Genomic DNA, 9,641 nt, shown 5'->3' on the forward strand with positions numbered 1-9,641 from the left:
CAATACTGCGGAGGGTCTCACATCATGTAACAAGACTTTTAGTTATCATCCCTTTGTCACTTCTGTCAGCTCATTCAACTTACCGCGAGGCAGGGAGATGAACCATGGTTTGTTCTGTGGATTCTTTCACATTCTAAATAAATACACAAACACATGCAATATATTGAAATGAATGACAGCTATGACTCCCTTGAAAAGAGATCAATGATCTCAAGGGATACACCTGGGTAAATAAAGCCTTGAAATGAAATGACTAACAGAGTTGACAAAAACACCACTGTAAGGCACATGTCATGATGTGAATAACATTCCAAAAGTAATTATGGTAGTGTATGTGTTTATATGCATTTTAAGGAATTGTTTGTATTTTCAGAAGTATGATTATTTGCTTTCTTTCTCAAATTTTTCTTAAATTCATACCGTACTCATGAGTAAAACACAAAATCTCAGCCAGTTGCTGGTAGGCCTGAAAGGCCTTGAGAGACTAGAAACAGCTAACGTGGCTCGTTCCCAAGGTAACACAATCGTCCTTCTAGTATCTCCAAAGTTTACAAATTAAAAAGTCAGATCTGGTTTGATCAATAGGCCTACATTCAAAAGCCGAAGTGTCAAAAATATGTGATTTTACATCGGTTATGTGTTTCACTTAAAGATCACCGATCATGCTATTTTTAGGCATATGTTATGGGTATCAGATATAAAAAAATATATAAAAAACATATCTATGATGTGTTTTGCTCAAAATACCAAACAGATCCTGCATTTTAGACATCCCTCATATCACTCTATTTCAGCCCTGTCAGAGAATGGCTGATTCTCTGCTGGCCCGCCCCCTTTTGAGCACGCAGGCCCACTGTGAGTTCTGTGAGAGCAGGCTGTCTGATCTGTTAAGATGCAGCTAGATGCTGTCGTGATTAAACGCCATTTCACGTTCAAAACAACTTCAAGGAAGATTTCTGAAACAGTATAGAGCTCAAATGCTTATTTTCTTGCGGTTTTACCACAAGGTGAGTTCCTTTTTTTATTTCCTGCTTTTTTACACATGCTCTCTCCAGTACAGGTTAGCTCTGAGTGTTAGCGATGCTTGCTAATGTAAACGAAGAACAAAATACGCCCAAAACACGTCACGCATTGTTTCTGATAGCGACGTTTCTGATAGGGCTGTGGGTGTAAAGCTAGCCCACATTTACATTACATTATGTTACATTGCATTTAGCTGACATTTAGGATATTACGTCATATCGGACGCAAATCTGGTTCAGCTCCGTTGTACCCCCATTCTTAGAGATGTGGGTAGAGAGAAAAAGAGAGAGGGTTTTATTTTCTGACACTTTGTGAGTTCCCTGGCACACTGGGGATAAAATACATTAAAAAGTGCATTTAGCATGATAGGACACCTTTAAACTCAGATGGTTGCCTGGCAACCTCACAGCGACAACAATACTCAATAATTACACCATTAGACATACAAGATACAAGATGTTAATTAGTGAGCTTGAGATGAGCTGGAAGGTGGATTTTGTTACCTTTGGAAAGGGTCAATGTTTTCAGTCTATAGCCTATGCCAAGCTCAGCTAACTGTGTCCGCTTATCTGTAAAGAACAGATGTGGAGGAGCATTGATCCTCTCATCGAACTCTGAAGGAAGTTATTATGTTTCTTTCCCAACATGTCGAACTATTCATTTAACAGGTAAACATGCTAATGTAGTCAAATTGTGATGTAAAGATAATACACTCAAAGTATGCTCCTAGTTGCAACAAATAGTACATGCATGGACTGTTATGAGGTTAAAATAGGGTTTAAAAGATCATACTTTACATACATACTATTGACTAAACTAAACAATGTAGGTAATGTCGTTACAATCTGTAACGTGTTAGAGAATTGCCTGTTCTTACTTGTTCAGTTAGTATATAAAACAATGTGAATTTATGTGACTTTCTTTTCCTTTTAGTGCAAAGCAATTCATCTTGAACATCTGCGCTGGATTTACAGGATTTGCTGGATTTAACGCTCTCAGGGTTCTAGAGAAAAGGAATCTAACTTCGATACAACCAACGTTAATATCTAGGCCGTCTCCGATACCGAACTCCGGTGCTGATAAGGCTGCGGTGAACGGACGTCCAATCTTTTTTCTCCATTCTCCGTGTCTGGATGCGCCGATCCATGCGGGACGTCAGCTCAATCAGCCCATCCAGTGAGTTGGGCAGATCAAAAGACACCAGCTCGTCTTTAATTGTAAGCCGCCAAGCCACGCAGATAGGGCAAACTGGGCTGCAGAATTCCAGTTGCTGAGGCGGCCCCTGGTGCGAAACCCAATAGCATAATCCACCACAGATCCATTACCCTGGCTCAGGCTCAGTAGTCCTCCTGCAGCGTCTGGACCCACAGACACAGGTCCAAACACCTTGCGCAGCTCCGCTGAAAAAGCGGAGAAAGAAGAGTGATCAAAAACGTGGGTGTGGTTAACAGGTGAGACCGGTGAATGGAAAACTACTAGTGAATGATGGAGCAGACTGTGACAGGTAAGCTTCCACTGTACATATGGGCCAGATTTGCTCCAGTTTGTGACTCTTACAACCTCAGATCCAATGCCTGGATACGGTTCCAGGTACCTGCTGTGCGGACTGAGGCTGGAAAAAGGAGTCTTTTTCATTATGGTCCTTGGTCTTGGAATGACCTTGAATCAAGCCTCAAACTGAGGGCACCTGTCTCAATAGCATGTTTTAAATTGAAGTTGCCTGAAGTCCCACTATCAGCTGCTCTTGCATTAATAAGTAGTGCACCTTTCTTACTGTCCTAATGTGCACAATGTAGTGACTGCTTTTTTGTCTTTTGTTTTCATAGTTATGTTCTCTGTATTTTATATGTTTGTGTAATGTGTTATGTGTAACGTTGCTGCCTTCTTGGCCGGGTCAGCATTGTAAATGAGATTTTATCTCAATGCTTTTTTATCTGGTTAAATACAATTAAAAAAATGAGCAATTACTGACATGTTGCTGATTATTTGAATACATTCAAGTGAGTTGGTTCCTGTGCATGGCATCACTTAATGAAGATGCCAAGGTTTGGACTCTTCGACTTTTGGGAAAACTTTGGTCCATAAAAGAAAAGGAGAAACAAACAAAAAACAATAAAGGAAAGAAAGGAAAAGGCGAGCGGATGGATGAGAGCCTGATAGGGCGGAAAGACTGGAGGACGAACAGACAAACAGAGAGCCTCTGGTAATGAAGGCAGTTCAGGAGTTAAAGTACCCTCAGAAGCAGGATGAGAATATTTATTTTAAAGAAGCCAACTCTTGACTATAATTGGGAGATAGTGAGTGCAGAGAAGTGAGTCTCAGATGTGATCATTAGCCCAAGTGGGGAGGTTTCTTTCCTGAGTAAGAGAGAGGAGAGAGGAGGAGAAAGAACAATGAGCATAGATGGAAAGACAAGTATGGCCAGAAGGAGAGACTATTTTATCTCAACATGAAGTTACCAAAGTGCAAAATCATAAGTGGAGAGGTGGAGGAAGAAGGAAGATAACGGTCAGACTTGACAGAGATAGGAAATACCCAAGACTAATCGGATTCATCCAGGACACCTACTGACTCCATCCACTACACTGTGAGGAGAAAAGATAGAGTACCACCATTCATCTATGTCAGAAAGCGCTGTTGGGAGCATATGGTGCTCCTTCTGCAGGATTGTATGGCAAAATGAGAAATGGGGCCATCGTTGCTATACCTGCTGGCCGCAGATTGGTGAAGGCAGCGACTGGATACAGTTTGAGAGATGGATGCTCGAGTGTAGATCAAAGGGATGTGCTTTCACAGTGTGCCAACTTCATTTGTTGGATGAGTAGTATCGGCTTTGACACCAAAACAAAAGAACAAAACCACTGCCAATCGCTGTCTCAATTACCGCTTGTTGAATTAAATACCTTTTTCTCATGGGGAATCGGCATGCGGCACGGCACTCTCAAGCAGACGTCTGAAACAGTAATTACTTTCTGAAAATGTTTGTGTTACAGGTTTGCCTTGGTCCTTGATGGAACAGACATCAGCCTGGTAGTGGATACTGAGAAAGGCACTGTAGAAATTGAGACTTTTTAATTTGCTGGGAGTTTCTACTGTTCTTCTGTTGATGTTAGTAAAGACCTCTTAATGTAGACTCATTTTCTATTTCCACACTAAACACAGAAGATTTCACATGTAAGTATAGAGGCTTTGAGGTTATCTAAAAGCCCGTTTCACAGAGCAAGTACTGTAACATATGTATTTTTCTTTTGAGTAATTAAAAACGTTTTTCAATTGATTAATAAAAAGACTAGTCATCAATTCTTTAGATTTGATATGGTAAAAAGAAGGTACTTGCCCAACACTAAATATGTGATACCAAAGCACAACAGTCAGAAAAAAGTTTTACCATTTCTTCTCTTAATCTACTTGATTCGTTGCCATCTATCGCTAAAAGGAAAAGCCTTTGCCCTTAACTGCTGGGCAGAGTCTCAGACTGTCACATCTACCCCCTGACCACATGACCTTCTTTAATTAGCTACAAGTAGATCCAACGCTCCGGCTAAATATTTTATTCGGAAGTAAAGGTCACAGTCGAGCTTCGAATAGGATGTTATTTGAGAATATGTTTTTTATTTATGCCTGCAATTATCAAAGCCAGACACTGTGACCAAAATATATACAAGTCTGCATTACTCTAGGAAAACTAATGGAGAGAATTTCTGGGAGCGCAGACCTCTGTGAATGTGTAAGCAAACATCAAGCACATGAGAAATGTCTAAAACACAGCAGCCCATTCCACCTACATTACTGGCAGTGTAACTGAAGCATGCACAGTTGGTGTCAAAGGCAACACATTGATTTCCATGATAGGGTAATGGCTGCACATGCTGGTTTAGACTTACCTGCTTACATTACAATGTTGCTCTTCTCAGCCTCAGCCCTTTCATGTGCTGGCTTGAGACCGTTCATTTGCCGGCTTTCAGCAGCAAGAATGTACGGTGCAATCGCCCTCCTCATCTGCATTTTTTGTTTGAAATTCATCACCCTAAAATACTGAGAAGCTGTGAAATGCATTTACATAAGGAGTCTGAACCAGGCAAATGGTCTCCTTGCCGAGGGTGTGTTGGTGTTCCCAAGCACTGTCTCCTCAGACTCTACATACGCATCCTCAGGCAGCCTATGTACTGCTTGTTTTTGTCAATGGAGCCTGTCATCTTCAAAACTGTCACACCGTCTCTCTCTTTTCTTTTTTGATCTCTCTTTCCCCTCTCTCAAATCACCATGTGCTACCTCCACTGTCACTGTTTGGTGTATTTTTGTGTCTTATCATTATCTCCCTTGCACTCTTCTGTGTTCCTCTCTGTGCCATCTCTACAGCACTGCACTATCTTTTCATATTGAGTCTATAACAGTGTGTCTTCTCAGATACGCTGATACTGTTTGTGAAGTTTAACGTTGCACCATCGAGTAAACACAGCCATTGGGAGATTTCAGAGTAGTATCCTATCAAGAGCATGGTGTTAATGAGTCCTAAGTGTCTTGTTTGATTGCTGTACAAAGCATTGAACTATCACTGCCCTACCGCTGCCATATGAACGATGTGAGGCAGGAGAAGATGGGGAACGATGCAGAAAGGATTCAAAGAGATAGGAGGAGAAGAGAATGGAGAGATAAGGAGTTGGGATGGGCAAGGGGCCAAGGGAGGAATGAAAAGAACCACATAAGGAGGATGGGGGAAGCCATGAATAATATGATATGGCACCAGAAAGGAAAGATCTGAAGTACCCTGCTGTCTCATGAGCTACAGGGAATACAGTTTTCTTTTTAAATGGCTTTGGATTTAAACAAGCATTTTTTATTCAGTTGTAATCAAGCACCATGATACTCCACAGAGATTTTATACCACAAGCATTGCGGATCCAAAACATTATACCACGTTTGTTTTGTGTTTTTTGTGGCAGGTAAAATAAGTACATCTGAACAACCAGTACCTTTGAAATATTTAGTGATGCAGTCCAAAGGGAGTATGCATGCTGTATGTTGCAGCCCTGCAGGGCGCAACGGGATTTGAACTTTGTTTGTTGCATCGCCTGGTTTTCAAACTCTCTGTGATGCTGCCATTTGATCCGCACATATGTGTGCATGTGTGTGTCTGTGGCCATGTTTATACATGTATGAGAGTGAGCTGTATCTGTGCGTATGCAGGTCGACATCTGCTGAAAATGACTGGTGACAGCAGTCCTCTGCATTTAATGTGTTATTGACTGTCACTCAGTGGGACCTTCACACCCATCACAATCAATTAATGTCTTATCATATAGCCAAGAAGTGGACAGGGGAATGTGCATGTGTGTGTGTGTGTGTGTGTGTGTGTGTGTGTGTGTGTGTGTGTGTGTGTGTGTGTGTGTGTGTGTGTGTGTGGGGGGGGGGTGTTTGTGTGTGTGTGTGTGTGTGTGTGTGTGTGTGTGTGTGTGTGTGTGTGTGTGTGTGTGTGTGTGTGTGTGTTTGTGTGCGCGTGTATGAGCATAACCAGTTAACAGGTTTTTTGTGTGACTGATCAGAATAAAAAGCAGATATGAGAGACCCGAAGGTGGAAGTATAAATATTTTTGCAAAAATATAGTACAATCATAAAATCAAGTGCAACAGCCAACCTGAACAGCAGAAATAATCAGTTTCAGAGAGAAAGTAACAGGGACCTAATTCACAAACAGAATAAAAAAGCTTTAAGGACATTGAACAGTAGGACAGTAGTGTATACCTCGAAATACCTTCCATAATGAATGCTCATTAGAAATATATGTTTCTCTTCTCATGCCTCCAAGTTCTCCTACTAATGAGTTTAGATGTCATCAAGGTGCTGGCCAAATACAAAGTTTCACTGAATTAGATAAGAAGTGTTAGTGATAAATGTCTCTCTTTGTAGTTTTCTCTGCAAACATATTTTTAAAACTCTGTGCGAGGGGAAAATATTATAAAGGACTTTGAGGGACTTTCAGCAAAGAGCTGTACTGCATGTGTTTGACTGCAAAGTTAACTTTTAGATATGAGATGCTCTTCTGAAAATAATACTTATATATTTAAAATACTGGGCTACTGAATTGCTTTATTTTCTCTTACTGCAGTACCCTTTACATAGGTTTGATTTAAAGGTCCCATGTCATGGCCATTTCTACTGATCATAATTCTATTGTTGAGGTATACTAAAATAGATTTAAATTGTGCAATTTTCCAAAATCACATGGGTTTCTCATACAGCATCTCTGTATAGTATGTGTATTCACTCTCTGTCCTAAATGGCTTGTTGCAGCGCCTGCCCCCCCCTCCCTATGAGCCCATGGCCGTCTGCGAGACAGTGAGACACGGCGAAACCCAGCCCGAAACCAGCCAGAACACACACCCACCCGTAGCCTGGATGGGAGTTTGTGTGTGTGCTCACACACAGACTCAGCCTCGCCGCGTCCCGCCGTCTCAGGGTGGAAATCGGCGGAGCTGCAGCTGAGAAAAGATTGTGTGTGTGTGTGTGTGTGTTTGTTTGTGTGTGTGTGTGTGTGTGTGTGTGTGTGTGTGTGTGTGTGTGTGTGTGTGTGTGTGTGTGTGTGTGTGTGTGTGTGTGTGTGTGTGTGTGTGTGTGTGTGTGTGTGTGTGTGTGTGTGTGAGGAAGTCCGCAGATTGGTCCATTTGGACCAATCCACGGACTTAACCTAACGGCTCCACGGACGTAACGTAACGGCTCCACGGATTGGTCCATTTGGGTATGGGCACGTCACTGTACCCAGGAAGAAAACAATGGAAAAAGAGAAATCTCCAACAAAGAGTGCTTTAGATTAAATGGAAAAACGATGTAAATATTTACCTTTTAAAAAAGTACAACTTTACAAAAAATGAAACTGCATGGTGTAAATAGAGTTCAGTCTCTATTTGTATTATTTATTATATTAAGGCATAAAGTTAGGCATTATTTGGGGCATGTTCACTTTGAGTGAACATGCTGTTAGTCGTTTGAGGTCTGTTCTGCTGCATCTCCTCCACTTTCAAAGCACAACCAATGAGATGACAGCTGTACTGGACAAAGCCAGAAGCAACCTAAACAAACAGGGGAGGTAACCATTGAAACAAAACTGACCTTACTTCTGCAATGCTCTGCGCCTTATCTTTAGGCGGAACTAAAAAGTTGGTAACGGCTGGAGCCCAACACTTTGGGTGTAGTCACAGAGACTACATCCATATTTTATACAGTCTACTGATTCCATCCACATGGTTGAATGAATTTTTTGTAAGTCACTTTTGATAAAACTGTCAGTTTGCTAACATTCTTTAATGGGATGTTAAGAAAAACAACACGGTCCTGACTCAGACTGGCGTATCTGAATCATTAAAGCTTAAAGGCTTCTTTGAAGTGAAGTGTTTCATGACAGTTGACCGCAGGAGAAGAGAGCACTCCCACATGCACACGTTTTTTATTTGAATCAGAATAGGTAATGAACTGGAAGAATATAGAAATTGTATTTATTGGGATAAACCCCTTGAGATGCACCATCTCGTTTTCAAGGGGGTCCCGAGAACTGGAAGAATATACACTGTTAAGCTAGCAAAATCTTACTGCTAACATAACTATTTACTTCAAACTTGCTTTGCAATATCAGCAGTTCATGTTGAGTTATTTTATTCAGCTTTCTACAGGTGTGTCATTCATGACACATTCTGATCAATTATATCCAATTGATACCCTTCATTTGTTACAAGCCAAAACACTGACCTCAACAGAAGTTTCATTTAGCAAACAATGTAATTGACCAGCTGAAGGAAGTCTCTTTGAGCTAATAAACCAACACAGCTGGATTTAGCCTAGTGTGCAAACCCAGTTACGAGTGTGTAGATTGTGTTGTCTTATCAGGGAATTACAGTGCAGGTGAGATCTATCCTTAGCAGATTAAAGGAAAAAATAATAGACAGCACAACAATTGCAGGTGACATGTCTTTTTTCTGTGGGGAGGCAGGTTAAAGAAAACGTCTCTGCTGTGCCAAACTGCAGTTTGACTGATGAATGAGTCCAATTAAGCAGCTGGATTTGGATATGAGATGCTTTGCTCAAGGGCACATTGGTTGCTTGGCGACTGCAAACTGGTATGCATCACCTGACCCCTTCCCAACCCATTTCCTCTCAAGCATCAGTGATTTTGAACCCATGCACTGCTTCTCTGCTTCCTTTTCTAACGTTGAGGCTACCACCAACCCCCACAGTTGTTTCTACCGAGCTGTTAGCAATCAGACAGATCTATTAAGATCCCCCCCGATAGGCCTAGTGGTTTCTCACCAAGCTTTACCAGCTTTAAATCCAGCCGTTCCTGAAGGTTTATCTGAAAACATCAGGGCTACATACTGTCTGGACCCTGATAGTGATATATCAGACCATGATAGTGATATATCAGTGATATATTGGTATTTTTGCCATCTCATTTCAAGCACCCTACAATTTCCATACTGAACCTGCTTTTCAATTCAGCATTCGTATGAATTTGCACAAACTATTAGAAGATACATTTCCCTGGAAGCTGTTCATCTTCAAAACTGATTTAAACACCATATTTAGAAAATAAATGGTTCAGCAAATGTGAAAATGTTTCAAGTGTGAAT

Source organism: Notothenia rossii (genome assembly GCF_949606895.1).
Source record: "Notothenia rossii genome assembly, chromosome: 4".
NCBI lineage: Eukaryota > Metazoa > Chordata > Actinopteri > Perciformes > Nototheniidae > Notothenia > Notothenia rossii.